The following is a 15,219-nucleotide window of genomic DNA, read 5'->3' as shown; positions in this document are numbered from 1 at the left end:
ACCTGCGCTCCAGTTCCTGCTTCCTTGACAAGAGACGCTCCTCAGGGGCCCTATCCTGTCTCTGGCTATCCGCTCCTCGGAGGGCCTTGCATCCTGGACAGCTACTTGCCCCATATCCCGGGGCTTCCTCTGTAACCTTTGCTCTGCTACAGTGAGTACCCTGCTCTGTGGATCGCTGTACCAACGTTACTGAGGACTCTCATCGGTGTACTCTCGCTCCATGGACCATTGCCGTACCAACATTACTGAGGTCCCTCATCGGTGTACCCCGCTCTGCGGACCATTGCCGTACGAATGCTACTGAGGACCCTCATCGGTGTACCCCGCTCTGCGGACCATTGCCGAACCAACACAACTGAGGAACCCTCACCGGTGTACCCTGCGCTACAGATCATCACCATTCATCCCTACAGAGGACTCTTCCTTGGATATACCCCACTGCACAGAGCTGTGGCACCTCAGTGTCTGTGTGACTTTCTGTTTCACTCCCCACTCCGCGGGCAGTGTCACTCTGCTTCTTTAATAAAGACTCAAGGACATTCCAGCCAGTACTGACGTCAGCTTCCCGTGCTGATGCTCCTTAGCTCCACCCCCTGGGGTAACCATCTCTAGCTCTTCTGCCCTCTCCACTCTCTCTCTCAAGCACCTGTTGCTCTGCGCACACCCTAGCTGAGACCTTGCCTCCCGTCGGTGAGGCTCATGGGGCTCCTCCCCGGGGGGAGGTACCATCTTTCACCTCGGCCCAGGGGCCAACACGCTCACAAACCCTAAACAACTACAATACGAAAGTCCAATCTTTCTCGTCTTTCAACAAGCTTGTCCAGAAGGTTTTAGGTTTAAACTTTCTAACAAAATATTTTCTAATTTTCTCATAAAGGCTTGCACATAAGAACAGACTTTACATCAAATCACTTTTCAACAAGTTTTCATACATTTGATAACAATTCTATATTTGTATTATTGATGCTATAGCTGTTAACTTACGAACATTCTTAAAATCTTCAACTAATAGATATGCATTTTGGCATTTTGTTCAGTCAAGAAAGAAGGTGTAGATTTTCTTGTCAAATCTTTGATTAATAACTGCCTAGATAATATGGTATTATATATACTGATAACATAGTCAGCAGTTAATTTTGTATGTAATTATGGAAATTAGAGTTCTGAAAATGGAAAAGATGAAGTATGTTGCAGCTCAACAAGACTATGGGGCCAATGTACTAAAGCATGTTAAGACTAACACAGCTTGAGAAACCCGTGTCTTTATGAGCTATAGTGTCCAGGTGATAGTCAATCACTCAAATTACTAAGAGTAAATAACTATCACACCTCAAAATTTCACATGTAATATAAAGTGTAATATCTTCTTTTTAAATGACCATCATACTGGGCGTCATTGTAAGTAAAAGCCACATATTCAACTTTGCCGTTCTTTTTAATCATCGGTCATTTTTTCAATCCCTTATGTGAAAAAAAACATATTTTTTTGTTTAAAAAAATGTCAATCAACAGAGGTGTGTCTCATATAATTGAGTACCATTCAATGGCCAAATTTAAACCTTAAGGATGTACACTATTCAGCTTATAAATCCATTCGTGTTCCTTTAAATGCAACAAGAATTGAGGAGCTCCCCCCCCCTCGCACTAAATGTGATGTTATCAATTACCCTCCACTTGAGATCCACAAAACTATGAGAATGTTGAATACAATGAGTCACTATAGGAGCTTGTAATCTAGCTGTCGATAAACAGCTACGGTGTTCAATTAACCACGTGCGAATAGAACGTTTAGTTCTACCGATATAATATTTGTCACATGGACATACAGTTATGTAGATGGCATGAGTGGTGGTACAATCAGAATATACTCTTGCTTCATGAGAAACGCCAGTGTGATCACGCCACAGTGGTCCAGAGAGTATCTGTTGGCACAAAGAACCTTTCTGCCATGGCCAATGGCCTGGCGGAAGATCAAGCTCAGAAGGCTCAGTTGTCAAAAATGAATGAACCAAAATGTCCCGGAGATTTTTACCCCAACTATAAGCAATCAGGGGCTGTTCTTTGAAAACAGGATGTATTTTAAGAATAGGCCAATACTGTCGTAGTAATTCAGCAACTTGTACCGCTTTTGAGGAATAGCGTAATGTACAAGCTAAAGGGACCACAGTTGTCATATTAGACTTTTCTAAAAGGAGACATTGAAGTTCAGCGTTGCTGGCCCATTTGTACGCTTTCTTAATGATTTTAAAGGGGTAGCCATGGTAAAGTAATCTGCGAAATAGAATATTTGCTTGTGTTTCAAATTCTTCTTTAGAGGAACACAATTGGTGGAGACATAAGAACTGTCCAACTGACAAGGTTTTTTTTTAAGATGATAGGGATGAAAACATGAAAAATGTAGTAAACATTTATATCAGTAGATTTTCTGTAAATGGTCATAGTGAGTGTGTGCCCTTCCTTTTTAGTGAGAATATCCAAAAAATTAATTTATTGATAATGATATTGCATTTTAAAGTGTAAATTGTTGTCTAAAGAGTTCATCCATTCCAAAAATTGTATAAGGTCTGTTTCTTCTCCATGCCAAAAAAAAAGATATCATCAATTTACCTTGACCAATGGGACACTTGACCAAAATCAGGTGCAGGATATAAAAACTGTTCTTCAAAATTAGCCATGTATAAATTTGCTAGGCTAGGGGCCATGGTGGCACCCATAGCCATGCCATGTATTTGTTTGTAATAGATGTTATTGAAAATAAAATAATTGTCACACTAGGCTAATGTAGCTAACATGATAAGAAAGGAGGTGGGAACATGATGAGGATGGGGCCTTGATTCCAAGGCATGATCTAATAATAGAGCTTTCTCCTGCGGAATGCTTGTATAAAGCGCCCGTATGTCAAGGATAACTAACAACGTATGACCGACATTTTTTACTGATGAAAGAATGTTGAGCATATGTTTTGTATCTTTCACATAGGACAACATCTGAGGAATTAATGGCTGTAAAAATTGGTCCACAAACACAGACAGTGGTTCTAGCAGAGAACCAATGGTGGTCACTATTGGTCTGCTAGGGGGATGCTTTAAGTCCTTATGAATTTTTGGGCCCATGTATATTGTCGGAATTTTAGATGTATTATTGACAAGATAAGTGTTCTCCTTAGATGTAAGAAACCCAATAGAATGTCCTTCATCCACCACATCTTGGATATGTTGATGTAACACTGGGCTAGGATCTGCTAGTAAAACTTGATAATTAGTGGCATTTTTTTGAAACCAGCGAAGAGAATTCTCATAGAGGTGAAATAATTGCACTATTAAGAGAAAATTTTAAACAAAAAAAATATGCTGCCTTAAACTTATCGCACATTCAATAATCCTCATTAACATTAACAGAGACTAATGTGATTAAAATATTAATGATCTGCATTGCTTATAAAGCACTTCATTAATATTAAAATGGGATTAATGCAAATAGCATTATGCAAAGTTGTTTGTGCTAATATTTCTGGTTATGCCACCCTGAGCTGTAGTTAAACTTTTGGATTGGATGATGGGGACCTCAATTTCTCTACACTCACCCACCTCTCTGGACCCAAAAGGAAGACTTCTGAGTTGATTCACCCTTCCCCAGACTCAAGGGCCAATCTCTCCCCCACTCTCCCTAGCCATTTGCAGCTCTGCAGCAGTTCAAGGGGATGGGAGAGCACTATTTGTTTATTCATTTAGGCATTTTTATATACCGAAACATATTGTGTACACTTCATGTTGGTTTACATTGTATCTGTGGACAGTCTTTAATGACGTGTCCTAAAAAGCATTAAAACAAATAAATAACCCTATAAATACTAAAAAGCGTCTAAAATTCATCTATACTTAATTTTTACAAATTAATAAAATACATAAAATTCATTCAATATCAAACTAGTTATAAAATAGGGTTTATAATAGACATTCTTTGTAATAATCTAGATTCACAGGGGAGTCGCTAAGAGAAGTCATACTACATTGTTGAACGCCTCTGCGAACAACCATGTTTTTAGCTGTTTCTTAAAAGGTTGTATACTCGCCTCTAAACGTATATCCAGTGGAAGAGAGTTCCACAGTTTTGGGCCGGCTATAGAGAGGGCCCTTTCTCTGACTGCATTAAGATGTAGGGATGTGAATCGTGTGCCCGATCGTCTTAACGTTCAAATTCGTCTGGCAGGAGAAGAAAATCATGTTTGGCACGATTTTTTAGTTAAAAAATTGGTTTTTCCAATTAGTGCACACTAACAGGAGTTAGCGCGCACTAACAGAAAATGATGCAATTTGACACTTTTCAGGTCAGTTAAGGTCAGTTTAGGAATGAATATGTATTCCTATTGGCTGCCCTCTTATTTATTCATGTTACCAAGGTTCCCACTGACAATATATGGGGGATGGGAAATGGAAACGGTAGCTTGACAAAAAAAGTAATGTGATCAGTCAATTGACTAGAACTTGTGCCCTATCCCTGATACCGGGAGTGTTGTGATCTTCCTGCATGCAGTGCCCTATCCCTGATACCAGGGGTGTGTGATCTTCCTGCATGCAGTGCCCTATCCCTATACCAGGGTGTGTGATCTTCCTGCATGCAGTGCCCTATCCCTATACCAGGAGTGTTGTGATCTTCCTGCACACAGTGCCCTATCCCTGATACCGGGAGTATTGTGATCTTCCTGCACTCAGTGCCATATCCCTGATACTGGGAGTGTTGTGATCTTCCTGTATGCAGTGCCCTAACCCTGATACCGGGAGTGTTGTGATCTTCCTGCACGCAGTGCCTAACCCTGATACCGGGAGTGTTGTGATCTTCCTGCACACAGTGCCCTAACCCTGATACCGGGAGTGTTATGATCTTCCTACACGCAGTGCCGTATCCTGCTCAGTGCAGGAAGATCACAACACCCCCGGTATCAGGGATAGGGCACTGCGTGCAGGAAGATCACACACTCCCGGTATCAGGGATAGGGCACCGCATGCAGGAAGATCACAACACTCCGGTATCAGGGTTAGGGCACTGTGTGCAGGAAGATCACAACACCCTCAGTATCAGGGTAGGGCACTGTGTGCAGGAAGATCACAACACTCCCGTATCAGGGTTAGGGCACTGTGTGCAGGAAGATCACAACACTCCCGGTATCAGGGTTAGGGCACTGTGTGCAGGAAGATCACAACACTCCCGGTATCAGGGTTAGGGCACTGTGTGCAGGAAGATCACAACACTCCGGTATCAGGGATAGGGCACTGTGTGCAGGAAGATCACAACACTCCCGGTATCAGGGATAGGGCACTGGTGCAGGAAGATCACAACACTCCCGGTATCAGGGATAGGGCACTGCATGCAGGAAGATCACAACACCCCTGGTATCAGGGATAGGGCACTGTGTGCAGGAAGATCACAACCCCGTATCAGGGATACGGCACTGCATGCAGGAAGATCACAACACTCCCGGTATCAGGGATAGGGCACAAGTTCTAGTCACATTGACTGATCACATTACTTTTTTTGTCAAGCTACCAACCTTTTCCATTTCCCATCCCCCCAACCATCACCTCAGTGGGAACCTTGGTAACATCAATAAATAAGAGGGCAGCCAGCCAATAGGAATACATATTCATTCCTAAACTGACCTTAACTGACCTGAAAAGTGTCAATTTGTATCATTTTCTGTTAGTGCGCACTAACCCGATTAACGATTTTTTAACGATAAATCGTTAGAATTCCTATTGTATCGTGTTCTTTAACGATTTAAGACGATTTTAAAATTATCGGAAGATAATTTTAATCGTTGAAAAACAATTCACATCCCTATTAAGATGTGCTGATTTGGGAGATGGAACTGAGAGAAGTGCTTTACCTAAGGATGCGAAGGGCTGCATTTAGCCATTCATTTTATTGCCATAGATAGTTTTGAATAAGCGTCAAACATTTGTATTCGATTCGAGAATGGATAGAAAGCCAATGAAGGCTCATCATAATTGGGGTAATGTGAACACATTTTTTGGAATTGGTTAGCAGACGCGCAGCAGAATTCTGCAAGAGTTGCAAAGGGCGAATAGATGTTAGCGGTAAGCCCAGAAAAAGGGCATTACAATAATCCAACTTTGATAATAAAAGAGCTTCGAGCACCTTTCAAAAATCTTTATAGTGTAACAAAGATTTTAATTTCCTTAAGATTGTAATTTATAAAAGCCGTCTTTAATTGGTCTTTATAAATGCCTTTAGGTGAAATTCGCTATCTAATAGAGATATGAATCGGAACCAGAATCAGTTCGGATTCCGGTTCCGATTCACATGTGGGGGTTTTTTCATCGGGCCCGATCGCGGTTTTGTTTATCACGTGCGATACCAAAATGGGGGCGGAGTCGGCCCCGGAAGAGGAGGAGTCGGGGCATCACTGCGGCCGACTCCTCAATGACGGCGCGCACAGTGAAAAGGTTGTGCCTTGTCGCTGCCTATTTCACTCCCAATAGCTCAACCTCCTATGGTGGCACTATTGGGTGCGAAACCAGCAATCGCACCACGACGGTGCGATCATTGCCGGCTAGCGCAGGCCCGCCCCCCATTTTGAGCCCCCACCCCTCATCTTCTAAAGTATCGCAGGCCTGCGATACTTTAGAAAATGAGGCCCTTAGTCTCAGTTTTTATGAATATGCCTCTTGAAGGAAGAACTTACATTTATAAATGTTCCCAAATCCTTAACTGTGATACCCTTAGAGATGTTAAGAAAAGTTTTTTTTTTAATGATCTTCCAGTCTTGAGACTTTGTTATATACCTGCCTTTAAGAAGGTGATTGCCCTGAAAAGGCGATATGATTTTGGATAATTTAGAGGTAACAGCATTACTGGAGTCCTCTACTTTGGCACCTGATTGGGTGCTGCAGTCCTGGTCGCTAGCCTAGCGACCGGGTCCTTACCGCGCTTCTCCAGTTCCGATCCGTGTTGGGAACCGCCGTGGTCTCCCACGGGCTCACGGCGTCTCCCACGAGGGAGATGCCGCTGAGGCCCAATCTTGACTCCGCCCCCGCTATAGAACGCGCGTGCAAAGGGGAACCCTTTAAAGGTCCAGCACCCGGAAGTGCTGGACAGCCCCCAGAGTGACGTCAGACGCCGGCAGAGTATTTAAGCCGGCGTTTGCCTCCACAGAACTGCCTTGCAATGAGGTCTCTCCATGTGAGTGTCTAGTTGCATTCCAGGTGTTCTTGAATCCGCTCCTGCTGCTCCTGAATCCGTTTCTGCTGCTCCTGAGCTCGCTCCTGCTGTTCCTGCTCCAGTCCTAGGTTTGATTCTCTGGTTCCTGACTCTGGCCTGCTCCTGACTTCCCGTGTCCGCCGCCTGCCTCGACTTCTGGATCGTCTCATCATCTCTCCACTTCTTCTCTGCCGCTCACACTAAGTCCCAGCAATCCTGGTCCTCACAGGCTCCTCCTGGGGGGATCTTGGACTTCCAGGGTGAAGTTCCGTCCTTCCACTTCTTCGCAGCCATCACCTAAGTCCCAGCGGTCGGGATCCTCACGGGCTCCTCCTGGGGGATCTCGGATCTCCAGGGCGAAGATGTCACTTGGCCTCCAGCCACAGTTCCGCCTCCCGGCCTATCTTCTCCAGCGGAGCCTTGGTTCCGCCAGCCCCCCAAGGGTTCACCATCCAGTCCGCAACAGCAACAGTTTGCAAGGCCATGGACCCGGCGGACATGCCCGGATTGCAAGCCATTCCCGGAATGGCCCAGCGACTGCAGCAGCAACAACATTGCCTCGACGACCTTGCCGCCACCGGTGAACGATTGGCGAATCGGCTGGATGCCACCCCGCCTGAGGTTCCACAGGCGCCACCTCCAGTTCCTGCTGTAAACATAACGACACCCACTCACCTTCCTGCTCCGCCCCGTTATGTGGGGGATGCCAAGGATTGCCGAAGATTCCTGAACCAATGCTACATTAGGTTTTTGCTACTCCCCGGTCAATTCTCGTCCGATTCCATGAAAGTGGCCTACATCCTGTCCCTGCTCGAGGGGAAGGCCTTGAACTGGGCCTCCCCAATGTGGGAACGACAAGACCCATTGCTGCACGACTTACAGCAGTTTGTTCTTCACTTCAAACAGGCCTTCGATGAGCACACACGCCTGCCCACAGCAATGTCAGAGCTGTTACAGCTAAGTCAGGAATCTCGGTCCCTGGCAGACTATGCTATTGAATTCTGCTCTCTCGCCATGGAAGTGGGCTGGCGCGATGACAGCTTGCACGGAGTTTTCTTGGAAGGGCTGTCAGGGTGCATCAAGGACGAGTTGGCCACCTGAGATATCCCAGATAACCTCAACGATGTTATCGACCTGGCCGGTCGGATAGACTGACGTCTGCAACAAAGAGCCAAGGAGGGACGTGCGATACATCGTCCCATATCATTAGCTCCAGCCTTTTCCAGACATATGACACCTGCCAGCCAGGGGGCGGCACACGCAGAACCATCAGCTGAGGAGCCAATGCAGATTGGCTGCACGCTCCTGATGGATGAGGAAAGGCATAGGCGCCGTACCCTAAGACTATGTTTGTACTGTGGCAGCAAAGGCCACTTCTTAGCCCGATGCAAGAGCGGCCAGAAAATGCCAAAGCCTAGGTGGTACGGAGGAGCTACTCCTAGGCTGTGTTAATTCTGCTCCTCAATGTACTATCCCGGTGACGTTAGAGTACCCAGGAGAGTCTTTTCACACTTTGGCCTTTATTGACTCTGGAGTGGGCGGAAATTGCATTTTATACGATCTGGTGCAACAACTACAGCTTCCTATAGTCCCGCGAAGCCCCCCGCTATGCATTAGGGATATCTGTGGGACTGTCCTTCTTGGGAGTATCTCCGATGCCACGGTGCCCTTGACTCTCCGGACAGGAGCACTGCACTCAGAGGAGATATCCTTCTTAATCCTGGAAAAAGCAGTGCATCCTGTAGTATTGGGGTTGCCGTGGTTACAGCAACACTCCGCCATAATTCATTGGGATTCTCTTCAAATCGCCCAGTGGAGTCCCTTTTGCTTCGCCAACTGCCTCAAGATGAGATATCCCATGTTGCCTCTGCTAAACACGGCTGTACTACCTCCCACACCTTACCAGGAGTTCGCAGAGGTCTTCTTGAAAAGAAAAGCGGAGATTCTGCCTTGTCACCGACCCTTAGATTGCGCTATAGACTTACTGCCTGGCACCACGCCACCGCGTGGCAGGGTATACCCGCTATCCCTAACTGAGACACTCGCAATGTCTGAATACATTTCTAAAAACCTCGCTAAAGGATTTATCCGACCCTCTCGATCCCCAGCCGGAGCGAGATTTTCTTCGTGGGGAAGAAGGATGGTACCCTTAGACCATGCATCGACTACAGAGGCTTGAATGCCATTACTAAACGGGACCGCTACCCGCTTCCGTTGATTCCGGAGCTCTTGGACAGATTACAGGGAGCTAAAGTCTTTACTAAACTCGATTTGCGAGGGGCTTACAATTTAGTTCGTATCTGTCCTGGAGACGAATGGAAGACTGCCTTTAACACAAGAGACGGGCATTACGAATATCTGGTAATGCCATTTGGGTTGTGTAATGCTCCGGCAGTCTTCCAAAACCTCATGAACAAGGTATTAAGAGAGATGTTGCACTCATATGTCATTGTGTATCTAGATTATGTCCTGATCTATTCCCAGGATCTGCAGTCCCATCGGCGGCATGTCAAACAGGTGTTGCAAGTTTTGAAGGACAATCATCTGTACGCAAAACTCGAGAAGTGTATGTTTGAGTGCGAGTCGCTCCCCTTCCTGGGGTACATCGTATCTTCAGCTGGATTTCAATTGGACCCCGAGAAGGTATCCACGATCACCAACTGGCCTCGCCCCACTGGGGTGAAAGCTTTGCAGCGATTTCTCAGATTCGCAAACTTATATAGACATTTCATTCCACACTATTCCCAGAAGGTAGCTCCTCTTACCGCCTTAATACGTAAAGGGCGGAAGCAGCCTGTCGAGCCTTTGAAGAGTTAAAACAGGCCTTTCTGATGGACACTTGCTTGTACCACCCGGACCCACAAAGCCCCTTTATAGTAGAAGTAGATGCGTCCAGCATCACCGTAGGAGCAATACTCATCCAGCACTCGGATTCAGGCAAGTTGTTTCCCTGTTCTTATTTCTCTAAGAAGTTCTCTCCAGCCAAATGCAATTAAATTGGGGACAAGGAACTCTTGGCAATCAAGTTAGCCTTTGAGGAGTGGAGGCAATGGCTTGAGGGCGCAATTCACCCAGTCACTGTCTACATCGACCATAAGAACCTAGAGTTTCTATGTCACGCACAGCGCTTGAACCCCAGACAAGCCAGATGGTCCCTCTTCTTTAATCAATTTGATGTCACTCTTCGCTACCGTCCTGCAGCAAAGAATGTCCGAGCAGACGCTCTGTCACTCTCCTCTCAGGGAGAGGAGGAAGAAGAGGGTCCTCAATACATGCTGGACCCCGCAAGGATCAGCTTGGCTACGGTGACGGTGGGCTCGCCAGAGAAGACTATAGTTCCCAAGCGACTCCGGAGGAAGGTTCTGAGCTGGGCCCACGATTCTTTGTCCGGCGGACATGCCAGTCGGGACAGAACGCTAGACCTGATAACCCTATTACTGGTGGCCAAACATACGAAGATGTTCTCACCTACGTGAATTCCTGTCCCACATGTGCCAGACAGAAACCACTCGGCCCCCCTGGGGTTTATTGCAACCACTGCCGGTTCCTACTGAACCATGGACTCATATAGCCACGGACTTTGTGGTTGATTTGCCGCCTTCCAAGGGAAAGACAGTCATCTGGGTACTGTGGACCGCTTTTCTAAAATGGCCCATTTCGTGCCCTTAACCAAATTACCATCAGCACCAGAACTAGCACTGCTGTTTGCGCAACATATCTTCCGCATCCATGGGCTTCCGCAAGACATTGTCTTGGACTGAGGTCCGCAGTTTACCGCCCGGTACTGGAGGGCTCTATGTAAAAAGTTTGAAGTACAACTCAGCTTTTCCACGGCATTTCATCCCCAAAGCAACAGGCAAACAGAGTGTATGAATCGCTCCCTGAAGACATTCCTTCGAACTTTTACCAATGACAAACAAGACAACTGGGTGGAGTTGTTGCCTTGGGCCGAGTTTTCCTATAACAACCAGATCCATTCAGCTACTGGGAAATCTCCTTTTCAAACAGTCTACGGAAAACAGCTTAAACCGCCACTACCTGTGCCAGTGTCAGTATCATCACCTGCAGCCCAGCTATCAGCTCAGCAGTTGCATAGACTCTGGATTCCATTCAACATAAACTCACTTCTGCAGCCCAGACTGCTAAGAAACATGTTGACCGTCATCATCAGCCAGCACCCACGTTCCTTCCAGGTGATTGTCTGGCTCAGCACAAAGAATATCCATTTAAGGCTGCCGTCTAGGAAACTAGCACCCAAGTATTGTGGACCCTTCCGAGTAGCTGAGCGAATTGGGATGGTATCCTATCGCCTACGCTTGCCTACCACACTGCTCATCCATAATGTATTTCATGTGTCCCTTCTGAAACCAGTACTTCTCTCCCGGTTTCATCGAAAACCGCCTGACGCTGTAGCAACCCCTACAACCGATGATCCCACATACCAAGTTCGAGAGGTTCTGGACATTCGTTTCTTCAATCGTCGCTGGGAATACTTGCTGGCTTGGGAGGGATGTGGTGCTGAGGACAACACCTGGGAGCCTGCTCGCAACATCCTAGACAAGTCTCTCCTGCAGCAGTTCCACTTGGAGCACCCCGATAAACCTGGTCCTTTGAAGAGGGGGCGTAAGGGAGGGGGTACTGTTGCAGTCCTGGTCGCTAGGCTAGCGACCGGGTCCTTACCGCGCTTCTCTCGCGCCGAGCCAGGTCGGGAACCGCCGTGGTCCAGACCTGCTAGGCCACGTTGCAGCAGCATCTCCACGAGGGAGATGCCACTGAGGCCCGATCTTGACTCCGCCCCCCTATAGAAAGTGCGCGCACGCGAAGGGGAACCCTTTAAAGGTCCAGCACCCGGACGTGCTGGACAGCCCCAGAGTGACGTCAGATGCCGGCAGAGTATTTAAGCCAGCGTCTGCCTCCACAGAACTGCCTTGCAACGAGGTCTTTCCATGTGAGTGTCTAGTTGCATTCCAGCTGTTCCTGAATCTGCTCCTGCTGCTCCTGAACCCGCTCCTGCTGTTCCTGCTCCAGTCCTAGGTTTGATTCTCTGGTTCCTGACTCTGGCCTGCTCCTGACTTCCCGTGTCCGCCGCCTGCCTTGACTTCTGGATCGTCTCATCATTTCTCCACTTCTTTGCTGCCGTCACCTAAGTCCCAGTGGTCCGGATCCTCATGGGCTCCTCCTGGGGGATCTCAGATCTCCAGGGCAAGATGTCACTTGGCCTCCATCCACAGTTCCACCTCCTGGCCTATCTTCTCCAGCAGAGCCTCGGTTCCGCCAGATCGGCCCAAGGGTCCACCGTCCACCGTCCAGTCCACAACAGCAACATTGGGATTGGGTGCTAAGATCATTTTTCTGTAATAAGGGATTCTTTGTTCCTCAAGGATATAGAAACATAGAAACATAGAAATGACGGCAGAAGATGACCAAATGGCCCATCCAGTCTGCCCAGCAAGCTACGCACTTTATCCATTTTTTTCCCCTTTTTTCCTCTCCCACCTGTTACTATTGGCTTCCAGTACCCTCCAGCCCTAATTCCCCTCCACCCCACCACCAATTTAGAGAACAGTGCCGTATCTGCATCCAAGTGAACGTCCAGCTCAATTAGGGGTAGCAACCGCTGTAACAAGCAGGCCACACCCTTACCCCATATTCTTACCCACCCCTGTTTTTATTTTGTTTGTTTTTTGGTTTTTTGGGGGGTTTTTTGGAGATAGCAGCCCTCCATCCTTCCGCTCCGTGAAGGTGGAACACCAACTACTGGCCACTGGCATCCCGCTCCGTGAATGCCTCTGTGGCTACTGCCGCTCCGTGCAGTGTTTGAATGCCTCTGTGGCTACTGCCGCTCCGTGCAGTGTTTTGCTGCCTCCTCTTTATTCACGCCCTCTAGACTTGATGGATCCACAGTGTTTATCCTACCCTTTTGAAGTCGTTCACAGTTTTAGACTTCATCACTTCTCCGGCAGGGCATTCCAGGCATCTACCAGCCTTTCCGTGAAGAAATACTTCCTGACATTGGTTCTTAGTCTTCCTCCCTGGAGCCTCAGCTCGTGACCTCTGGTTCTGCTGATTTTTTCTGATGGAAAAGGTTTGTCGTTGTTTTTGGATCGTTAAAGTTTTTCAAGTATCTGAAAGTCTGAATCATATCACCCCTGCTCCTCCTTTCCTCCAGGGAGTACATATTTAGATTATTCAATCTCTCCTCGTAAGTCATCCAATGAAGACCCTCCACCTTCCTGGTCGCCCTTCTCTGTACCGCTTCCATCTTGTCCTTGTCTCTTTGTAGATACGGTCTCCAGAACTGAACACAGTACTCCAGGTGAGGCCTCACCAAGGACCTGTACAAGGGGATAATCACTTCCCTTTTCTTACTCGATATTCCTCTCTCTATGCAGCCCAGCATTCTTCTGGCTTTTGCTATCGCCTTGTCGCATTGTTTCGCAGACTTCATATCGTTAGACACTATCACCCCAAGGTCTCTCTCCTGCTCCGTGCACATCAGCCCTTCTCCCCCCATCGAATACAGTTCATTCGGATTTCCATTCCCCATATGCATGACTCTGCACTTCTTGGCATTGAATCTCAGCTGCCATATCTTCGACCACTCTTCCAGCTTCCTTAAATCCCGTCTCATTCTCTCCTCTCCTTCCGGCGTGTCCACTCTGTTGCAGATCTTAGTGTCATCCGCAAAAAGACAAACCTTACCTTCTAGCCCGTCCGCAATGTCGCTCACAAAGATATTGAACAGGACCGGTCCCAACACCGATCCTTGCGGTACACCACTTAAAACCTCCCTCTCTTCAGAGAGAGCTCCATTTACCATCATACATTGTCTTCTGTCCGACAACCAGTTTGCAATCCAGGTCACCACCTCGGCACTCACTCCTAAGCTTCTCATTTTATTCACCAGTCTCCTGTGCGGGACCGTATCAAAAGCTTTGCTGAAATCCAAGTAGTTGACATCGAGTGCTCTTCCTTGATCCAATTCCTTGGTTACCCAGTCAAGAAAGTCAATCAGATTTGTCTGACAGGATCTTCCCCTGGTGAATCCATGCTGCCTCTGGTCCAGCAATTCTCCCGACTGTAGATAGTTCACTATTCTCTCTTTCAACAGTGACTCCATTACTTTTCCCACCACTGAAGTGAGGCTAACCGGTCTGTAGTTACCAGCCTCCTCTCTGTTCCCACTCTTGTGAAGCGGAACCACCACAGCTCTTCTCCAATCACTCATCATATGATGAGGATTTACCCAGAACTGACTAAGGCTACGTTTTAAGCTTCTGTCACTGCCCATAATTATTGGAGTCAAATTTTTTTTTTAAATTCCCTGTTAAATGTATTATTCAATGTGAGAGTAATCATTTCTCTTTTTATGAGCTGGATCAATTGAGGAAGTTGCCGAGCAGAAGGAATCTGAAGCTATTACTACATCTTGAACTACTGGTTGGGGAATGTCAAAATATTGGTATTTGTTATTTTAGTCTGACTTATTTTCTCCTTTTTCTTTGATTCCTCCCCATCTCTCGTGGGGCTTAATGTATACTTTCTGATGTATTATTTTCATTGGTATTTAATTAACTTCTGCATATATTCTTCTCAACATTGCTAATGTTGAATATTTTGATTGAAAATTATAAATAAACATTTTTTTAAAAAAAGAAAAGAAAATGCAATCTTAAGAGTTATGATCCAGCCCTGCACAAAGCACAGTTAAGGAACAGCACAGGTATTTTTACATGTATAATGGGAGAGCAATTTTCAGACTGTCAGTTTTCACTTTTTATTTGAATAAATGACTGAAAATTAGTCTCTTAACGCACATAATTTTGCTTGCAGAGAAAAGAGTTGTTTGGGGAGGGTGGGCGATTTCAGAGGTGTTAACTACCAACATACATTTAATGTTTCAAAAAAGAATGCATGAAGCAGGCATTCCACAAAGGCGCCTAACTTACAATTGGCTGGTTTGGTAGGAGCTTAAACTTTACAGTTAGCATGACCCCCAAC

The 15,219-nt window shown here is 46.5% G+C and overlaps 1 protein-coding gene across 1 annotated transcript in view; it reads left to right on the top strand.

Moving 5' to 3' along the window:
• Nucleotides 1-15,219, top strand: part of LOC115094738 (teneurin-1-like) — a 337,344-nt gene that overhangs the window by 263,796 nt on the left and 58,329 nt on the right. The gene's annotated exons all lie outside the window — the stretch shown is intronic.

This window comes from Rhinatrema bivittatum, chromosome 6 (genome assembly GCF_901001135.1).
Source record: "Rhinatrema bivittatum chromosome 6, aRhiBiv1.1, whole genome shotgun sequence".
NCBI classification, from domain to species: Eukaryota; Metazoa; Chordata; class Amphibia; order Gymnophiona; family Rhinatrematidae; genus Rhinatrema; species Rhinatrema bivittatum.
Note: the sequence above shows the minus strand (reverse complement) of the source record. Positions and strands in the feature narration are given on the sequence as shown.